We start from the raw sequence: 9,711 nt of genomic DNA on the forward strand, positions 1-9,711 counted from the left end.
ATCCCCCATTTGGGACACACATATTTTTCTTTCTTAATACTTTTTCCCATCTTCATAGGTCAGGATTTTTCTGAATTCTCAAATTACTCCTCATTAACACGAAAAAATAATTTCCATTTGGCAGCATTCCCATGAATAAAACATCCCTGGGATAATAATCTGCTTGGGGCAAGAGGTGCCGACCTTCAGAAATGAGGACAGATCTTGACTTGTATTCAGGAGTGAAAAAATCCAGTGACTTCCAATGTTCTTCAGCTTGGAGGAGACCAGGGAAAATTTTCCATTGCTGAATATTCACATTTCAGGTATTTTTGAGCTAATCATTTGGGTTCAGAATTTTTGCACGCTGACTGCCAAAAATAAATTACTATGAAAATGGGATGCTGTGTGTGGATGAGCTGGGGAAACGCTGCACATTTTGGAGGTCACTGCAAGAAAAGGAAAACACCAGCAGCCAGCCCAGATGAGGCACTGGCCCCACATCAACCTCTGCTCACAGGAGGCTCCAGCACGTGGAGAGGAGGGGCAGGAACGAGGAGGGCAGAGGGTCAGCCAAGCATTTTAAGAGGTCTCACCTTGATTTTTGGCAGGCCGGTTGAACTACAGAGCTCGATATCCTCTCTGAAATATTTATCACTCGAGGTTTTCGTGCCACATCATTTGCAATCCTGCTTTTGAGGAGCTCAGCACAGTGGGAAACTCAACTATTGATTACAGGCTGTTTCTAATTACCGTGGCACTCTGATCCTCTCCATGTGATCGGGCTCCGTATCGGAAAAGGCTCCGTTCCCTCACTTTAAATATGGCTCTGGTGGTGACTTTCCCTTTGTTGATGCCAACAGGCACACACACAATTGCTTTTGCAATTCAAGACAACGTACACAGAGGTTCACACTCTGCTCCTGGCCCTGGGCCACGTTTCCCTCCAGTAATAACATTCTGTCTAGAAACAACCAAGCCGATAATTTGCACCCATCAAGCCCCTGTAACATAATGTGCCAGCTATTTAGGACTGGAAAATTTATCACTCAACAAGAGTCAAGGATCTTGTACCAAGCAATACTCCCACTTCCCAGTTCCTGTCATTCCACTTGCTCCACACAATTTGCCAAAACACCTCCCTCCCCCGTCTCGCTGCAGATTTAGGACCAGTGTTTTTATACGTGTTCAACTGGCCACAGAAAGCCCAGGATAAATTTATCTCCAAAAGGCAGCTATGCACTGTGTCACAGAAAACTCAGATGGGAGTAATATGTACAAATGGATATAGATATTGAACTCGGACACCAGGGCAATTAGACGCTGTCACATTAACAACACCACCCCCTCCGTGGAGGGGAGGGGAGGGGAGGGGAGGGGAGGGATTTCCTCCTGGATGGGACTCTGGCCATTTGTCACACAAGTGGTGCAGATGACCAGTAACAAAATGTGGGAAATTCATCATCATAATGAATGACCATGAATGCAATTCCTTTTCATAACATGTTATCATTGCAGTAATTAACTACCTGGCTGTTCCTTTGTGTCCCCGTGGTGTTGCACATAATCCATCACAGTTTCCAGTGGTAACAGCACATTAAACACACCCTCAGCTATGAAATTCCACAGCCTCAGCACAGAGGAAGTTCTTTAACACCCCGGCATCCCTCCCAGCCCATGTTCAGTCCCTCACAGATGCTACACGATCCCCACTGCCTGTGGCACGTACAGAGCTGCCTCGGGATGTGGCAGCAGGAGCTGGAGAGTTCTCTGCCTTGTGTGATCACAAATATATTTAAAATATTAAATAATATGCCTTCCCATTACAGTCAAGGACTAACAGGTTTGCTCTAAGGGGCAGCACATTCCTGTGCTGTATCAATACAGATGTATTGCTCCAGGCAATCCCAGAAATTAAACTCTAATGATGCACAAACCTGATCCCGAATTTCCTAAATAAAACTGCAACGAACATTCCAAAGTGAGATGGGTCAACATGGGACAGCACAGGGGTCTGTGGGGCATAAATCCACTTGTGTTTTTCCCTTTATTTGTGGAGGACACAGGGGTGGGGAGAGGGGCTTTGGGCAGGTGAGGAGGAGGAGGAGGAGGGCTGAGCACACAGTGCTGGGGATGCTCACAGCTCCAGCCTTTCCATTCCTGCATCCCCACCTGCACAGCTGCAGCATTCCACAGCCTGGCAAAGCACCAGAGAGTTCAGTTAAAGTTTTTTCCTTCAGGTAATGCATGGAAGGTCAATGACTTTTCTCTCTCACAAAGCTGCTTTTCTATATTTCTGTTTTATATTTGAATTCTCTGTTTTCCCTCCCAGAAGAGGGGGACCTGGTCACGCCCCAGCTGCTGCTCCAGCTTCCATTTCCTCCTCAGCCATGAGCTTCCCAGCTCCTTCTTTACTCTAATTCTCTCTACTCCTTCCATCTCTAAGACAATCCTTCATTTATTCTGACAAAAGGATTAACCTGGAAGAGAGGTTTTAAATATCCCAGGCTCCTACACATCTGCTTTATTTCCCACAGCACTTCGCTCCACCTCAACAGGAGGAGTTCAAGCCAAAGAAATTCCCAAGGGACAGAGAATAAAAAAGCTGGGATGAGGAGGTGGTTGTGTAAAAGCCCACACAACACAGCTCCACGACTGCCAGGGATGAGAAAGGAGTTGGTCACTGCAGACAAATGAGATTAGCACAGCAAGACACTGGATGATTAAAACACTTGTCCTTATGCAAAATTCAGCAGATATTCCCAAATGTCAGTGCCAGACAAATTGCACCATCTGGTCAGTGAGATAAAGTCTTTAAACAAGAACTTTGTAGGCTGAAGGTTCTCAGCCACGGAAACAGGTCATGCTGGTGCACTCTGATTTTCCAAATCGAGGGCAATCTCCTCTTCCTCCTCTCTCCTACTTCATTCCAACATTAAAAAGCACATATGGTGCATTTCCCAAAGTGATACTGTCCAAAAGAATAAAGGATCTCATCTTAACTCTCTCTCCTTTCTTACACTGATAATTCCCTATTCTGCCTGATTCCAGATACCACCATTACTGTTAAAACACCATTTCTCCTGTTAGGAAGCCATCTAATTCATGCATATATATATATCAAATACATTGGATAATAAATATATATGGTGTATCTTCATATATTTACCATATATTCAGCAGGGTCTGAATCCCTTTTAGCACTACCTGTGTAACTACACAGGAATTTGTCACATCATGTCTGAAATGAGCCCAGGAACCACAAGATCCTCCCAAAGACCCCCTAAATGAGCCATTCCAGGCAAAGGCAGGAGTAATCCCTCCATTTATCCCAACCCAGCTGGATCAGGCCTTGATGCAAGAACCTACTGGCCTTCCCACATCAAACATCTGTAAGTGGGGCATTACTGGGGCATGTCTAGACAGAGCCCTTACAAGGTAGGTGATTAGTGTAGAGCATGAAGACTTTACCCCAGGCTGGTAAGGCCAGAGGGCCTCGAGACAGTGCAGGAGTGGTTAAATCTGCAAAATTCATTTTGAAGAGACATGAACTGACATTACATAATAATCTCAGCAGCTGAATGCCAGGAGCACTGCAAGAAAAAGAACCAGCTTTCTGTGTGGGGGAGATCTCCTGTGTCAGTATGGGCTCAGAAATCTAATGGTTTTAATTACTGTTTTATACATTGTATTAATTTCCTTGATTGTGCCGTGAAATCAAAACACATAACGAAGCCCTTTTCCCCCTCCAACAAAAGCCCTCAAAGTAAATAAATATTCATACCCATCTGCCCCTTTGAAACGAAAGAATGGATCCCCATGCCCCGTTAGCCGAGATTCTGATGTGGAGTCTGCCTTTATGAAATCCTGTTTAATACAAGTTTAAAAGTCAGACAAGCATGGTGCACTAAATCAAATCTGTTTTCTAGGCTGCATCACATGGCAAAATATCCATCTGTTCCCTTAATAGCACATTGCAAGCTGGTGTTTTAACACTCATGGCAGAAAAGCTGTTGTCAGACAACCAGAGCACAGCTACAGCAGCGCTGTGTCCATCAGACACCTGTGTGTATCCCCATTTTTATGGGCTGAGCAAGTTACTACAGGTTGGAGACCAGCCCTGTGCACAGCACTGGGTTTGTCACCCTGGCAGGGGAAGGATGGGAAGCACAACCTGAGGATGGATGTGGAGATCTGCCTCAGACAACGTGGGTGGCCTCGATTCTGCTGATATTCCTCAAGATTTAGGGTGCAGGGGAGTGACGTTTAGAGAGGCATTTGAGAAGAGCAGAGAGGCTGCAGGTGGTGCCCGTGTTTCCAGGCCAGGCAGGGATGGCAGACACAGAGAGCTGGGAGCATCATCACTCCTGGAGAGGCTGCAGGGGCAGGAGGATACTTAAAAATTCATTTGCAGTGCAAATCTAACTCCTCTTTGTCACACACAATCCTGTAATGGAAACGTACGCCCGGCGCCGGGGACGAGAGGGAATAATCAGAAAGGTAAATGCCACTTGTGGGTTTTTTTCTTCTCATGACATTTGCAGTAGCTCGTCCTTCCTCCAGCTCACGCTGCTCACAGGGCAGGAGCAGTGACTGGATATTCTGCATATCCAAACTGCTAAAGCCTCCCAGGAATTTGGGGGTAATGGAGGGAGGGGGTCACTGGAGAGGGGTAAAATATTAACAAAGCAAAGGACAAAGCCCACAGGACAAGTAGGACCTGCAGATTCCCAGGGGAAACCAATTCCATGTTACCACGTGTGTGAGATGTCCCAGCAACACATCACTGCAAAACCCTGCTGGAAACCAGTGACTCCAGCAGCCCCTCCAGTTCTGAGACAGGGCGTGATTCCAGGAGTCATCAGTGAGCAAAATGATCCGTGCAAAACCCAGGAGCAAAAACTCCATCTTGATCCCAAGTTTGCAACCAGATACACTGGAAAAAGTCAGGAGTGTCAGGTCTATTAAAGCAATGGTATGGGGAATATATATACATATTTTATATATCTATATTCTCACATATAAAGACCTCCAGAAAAGGAAAATCAATCTCATTCAGAACCAGATGCTGGACATAAATTTATTAAGATGAATGAAGCTACTTCATTCCCTTCTAATGCCTGGAGGTTGAAAACTCAGGCAATATTCCCTCTCCCTGGCATCAAAGCACTCTATTTCTCCTTCCTAAATTCTCAACAATAATTCATGTCTCTGTGGCATTGATCAACCAGTCTTTGAGATCCTATTCTTTTGTCTACACCTTCTCTTGTACTCAGCCCCAAAGACCACAGGGAAGAAAGGTTTCTGGCAGAAAAGATAAAACCTATTTATTGTCCTGACCTTTTTGATTAATAGGTGGAGTTAGGTATAAAATCATTTTTGTCAGGTGAATCTAATGACTTGTAAGACAACAAAAGGGCATTTCAATTTTTTATCAAAACTTTTAGTGAGAGCACAATCCCCCAAGGTGAACTCTGGGGACAACCCAAGTAGCCAGGAGTGAATAAATATCTTATAACTTTAGTATTAACAGAGAATTGATTCATGGATCAACTGGGATCGTTTGCAGGGGCCAGTCATTTCTTATCCCTGGAGAGCAGAGACTGGCTCAGAGCAGTGCTGGGAGTGAGCTGAGTCAGGTTTTGGGAGGAGCTCAGACTGAAGGGTGCACAGGGAGCTGCGGCTCCACCAGAGCCATCAGCCCTCTCCAACACCTCTGCCCTCCCTCCCTCAGGAAAAGCAGCCCTGGGAGCTGGATGGGCCTGATGGGAAGGGCACCTGTGCAGGCAATGGTTCAGCTTCCATGCAAAACCTTCTGGGCAAGCTCACTCTGGATTTTCTAAATACCACTGTTATCAATTCCACCTCCACTGGACTTCACGGTCTGAAATCCTTCACTTGAGCCTAATTAAGTAGACATTAATTAGATCACAGTGGTGTCTGACTGTGTATCAGTCTCTGAAAATATGATAGCAACCTTCCATTTTTCCCACAGTGCTCCAGGAAACCTCTTTCCACAATGTTTATCAGCTACACAAACTCCCAGTGAAATCACAGAACTGCTTCCATGGACCCTGTGGGTCCCTTCCAGCTCAGGCTATTCCATGATTCTGTAGAAACCAAATTAAATATGTACCCACACAGTTACAGCAGGCAGTTAACAATGCACTGCACAGAAAGGTTTGTACACGCGAAAAAGTACATTTTAAATCACACATTGAATTAATGGGCACTCAGTGTCTGTTAACAGTTCCCCAACCCCACAAGGAGAGAGAGCAGAACATCATGGAAAGGCATCCACCTGTGCCCTGTGCTATGATCCATAAGATCCAGCAGCACAGGCTGTATTTGGGACTGTAAAACACAGGTATGGAGAAGGCTTTTTTTGCATTAGCAAGCCCATGTTTCACAGTATTTCCCTTCCACAGGGAGATTGCACAGCCTGGGCTGGACCAAAACCTGGCAAGGACCTGTGATGCTTTTATATCTGGGAGGTACTGGGCAGTTTTTCAGAGTTGAGTCCAGTCCTGGTCCCCAAACACGGGCTGTTCTGTGCAGTAATAATGTTCTTTTAAAAAATGGGACAACCTTGAAAGTATCCAGTCCTGAACATCTCCTCTCACGTCGCTGCTATTACAGCAAATTGAAAAGGACAAAAGCAGCATCCAAAGCACTTCAGCTGCCAAATGTCCCCTGGTACTGCCGGCCCTGAGCGAGGGAGCTGGAGATAAATTCCCCAACAACAAAACCTGGAGCTGTTTTTCTGCAGAGCTTCCCAGGCTCCCCAACAGGGAGAGGAACCGACGGGTACCTTTAACCAACCACTCGTCTCTGAGCTCCCACCGAGCCACGTGAAGTCTCTCCTTCACATCCAGTGAACCAACACACTCCACCAACAAATCCCACCAGTTCAGAGCATTATCTCATCACAAACACACCCACGAGCACATCAGGACCAGCTCCTGGCAGCAGAGCTCCTTCACCCCAGAGAGCAAGTCTTTGCTGTTTGTAGCACTCAGCAGATACTTCCTCTCTGCTTAAAACTTGCTCAAAATTAACACTCCTGGCCCGAGACCCACCTGATGGGGTTTGGAGCTGTGTATTCCAAAGCACTGAGTTCTCCCAGACTGGAAAACTCTCTGTCTGAGGTTGAATTACCTTCCATTTGGATGCACCACGAATACATGAACCAAAACGCACAGACCTGGCTTTGTAAAGCTTTAAAGAGTGACAAGTTTTTAAGGTAAAATGGCCTTTTAAAATATTTTTTTTTAAGCACAGCATGGCTGAGATTCCAGGCTGTAGTAATAAAGTAAGGATCTTTTTTTGGCACAGGGCTGTAAAGGGCACTGTGTCAGACAGTATTTTGTCATCTTTGTACCCACCAGCCTTCTACAATGAGCAGGAGAGATGATATGGAAAGCAGATCTAAAACAAGGGCTGGCTGGCTGGTCTGTAGGCAGAGGGGGTGGGAAGTGCCCACAGAGTATTTGGACCATCCCTGGGGGATTTGGCCTCTCTGGGGTGTTTGGTTCTCTCTGGTTAGAGGTGCTGGGTGTGCTGGAGGTGCAGGGATGGAGCTGCCTCTGCCTCCTGCCCCCCAAGCCATTTCCAAGTCTCGCCCACTCGAGGGCATCATTATGACGGCTTTGGAGCTCGTTCCTCCCTGCCCGTCTCCATGCATAATTTCAAACAAGCCTCCCAGGCAACCAGCAAGAAGAGCTCCACGGAAAACAGTGGCAAGCTTTGAAGTTCGAGTCTCTGTTCTGTTTCCAGACAGATTTTGATTTAATGATAGATTGCATCCCCTGCCAGGAAAGAAATTTCGTAATGAAGCAAGTTATCTGGGTATAAATATAACCCAGCTGCTGAGCTGCAGTGTGGAGAACAGGAGGAGAGGACAGGCAGGACTTCAGGTAGAGCTCAGGTGGGCTCAAGTCTGGGCTCAGCCACCCCCTCAGGCTTTTCCCTGGGGCTAGAACTCTACTTCTGCCTCATTTTCCATGGCTACCAGGGTAGTGAAGACACCTGAGCAGAGTTGTGAGCCAAAATGTTTGAGTTGTGAGAAACACAGCTCGATGCCAGCAGCCAACCTGCCCTGGGAGCCTCAGCTTCCACTGGGTTTATTCATTTCCAAGGCCTGCACATGCACATCTCAGTTATTCAGAGTGTGGGATGCCTATAAAATGTCAGCAAATCATTTAATGGCTGTGGAATCATAGAATGGTTTGGGTTGGAAGGGACCTTAAAGATCATCTAATATCATCTTAAAGATCATATAGTATCATCTAGTTATTATAAGCCACTTTTTATTACTGCCTCAGCAACTATCAATTCCATTTGGTAACATCAATTATATTAATAGAAGCGCCCTCGGTTTGCTCATTATAATTAAAGCAATGCCTAAACAACTCAGTTAAGAGGAAAATGCCTTTCTTATCCCAACTAAAGCTGGGCTAATATTTTGTCTCTCCCTTGGCAGATTACTAAACCACAGCAAAGCACACAAAGCTCATCACCAAAGTAGGAGTTGTGACAGGCACAGTTTTCCACTAATTTAAAACACAGTAAGCAATTGGAGTGAACAGAGACTTTACCTTTCCAAAGGCATTTTGCAGCCTCCCCCAGGTAGATCAAAACAAAGAGGGTTAAATAGGCCACCTGGGTGGTCATTGGCCACTGGTGGCTTTAACTGAGAATTTGGGGGCTACCCCAAATGGATCACATTTATGTTAAGGGAGCCTTTCTATTCTCTTTCTGGGGGACAGGTCAGAATGATGTTTTTTAAAAGAACTATTATGAAGGAAACAAGAAGTGCTGGTGGAAGTTGCAATGACCAAACCAAGCCAGGCTTACCCAGGCTTTGGGTTTTTCACATGTCATTAATTCTTCAGCTCCTCTCAGCCCTTCTTCACCCTGCCCTGGGGCAACAACTGTGCTTATCAGCTTTTTTAAAGTGCTTTAGTAGAGGTGAGACCAGCAGTTCATTTTGCCTCTGCAGCCAGAATTGAATTGCAGAATCCAGAGACAAACAGCTGGTGCTCCACACTCGGGGCACGGTATCCTCTCAAAAAGGTTTGTACTCCCTTTTCCCAAACACACAAAAACATTTTCTCCCACTCTATATCCTTCTGGTCGAGCCATTCTTGCCTTTTATCTAAGTTTCCAAACCCTTCACCCTCCCCAGGTCCCAGGGACCACAGCCTTGCAGGGCAACTGAACAAGAACAAAGCCAAGAAAACGAAGGCAGATCTTTCCTTCCACTTGCACAGATTTTGACATTATTAGAGCAAATCCCACGATGATGCAAGGAAAAAAATCAGTATTCTTCACCCGAGCATCAGCATCTTTACATTTTAAGAGCAATTAAAGGCGAAGCTGTCTGTGAGATCATCCCTTTATAAAGGAATTTTTACTGTGTGCTCTCATAGTGTTTGTGCAGAGCTGGGACAGCCAGAGATGTGGCTGTGCAGGGACAAACCCCTCTGCACGGGGACCTCCACAGGGGGCTCAAACAGCATTCTCAGTGTCCAGCAGAGCCCTGGAGCCCCCACCCCCCTCACGTTGCCTGCCCCTCCATCAGCTCCTCGGGCTTCCCTTGAAGACTTGGAGGAGCAGAGAACTCACCGGGGTGGCGGAGGCAGCGATCCCGTGGCCGTGGGGGCTGTCCCTGCTCTCCTGTGCCCATCACAGCACTGCTTCCTGCAGAGGGACGGGCCAGCAGCACATCTT

General features: G+C 46.3%; 1 long non-coding RNA gene across 4 annotated transcripts; it reads left to right on the top strand.

Moving 5' to 3' along the window:
• The first annotated feature begins 7,732 nt into the window (after positions 1–7,732).
• LOC114001306 lies at positions 7,733–9,372 on the top strand. 4 transcript variants are annotated; one of them, XR_005562466.1, is made up of 4 exons: positions 7,733–7,906; positions 8,462–8,546; positions 8,981–9,054; positions 9,167–9,372. It is a non-coding gene; the product is annotated as an uncharacterized LOC114001306 (long non-coding RNA). The 4 variants fall into 4 exon arrangements; XR_005562468.1 differs by having other exon boundaries at positions 7,733–7,895; positions 8,948–9,054; XR_005562467.1 differs by having other exon boundaries at positions 7,733–7,895.
• The last annotated feature ends 339 nt before the right edge of the window (positions 9,373–9,711 follow it).

This window comes from Pipra filicauda, unplaced genomic scaffold (assembly GCF_003945595.2).
Source record: "Pipra filicauda isolate LSUMZ 115617 unplaced genomic scaffold, ASM394559v2 scaffold139_size1960392_pilon, whole genome shotgun sequence".
Lineage (NCBI taxonomy): Eukaryota > Metazoa > Chordata > Aves > Passeriformes > Pipridae > Pipra > Pipra filicauda.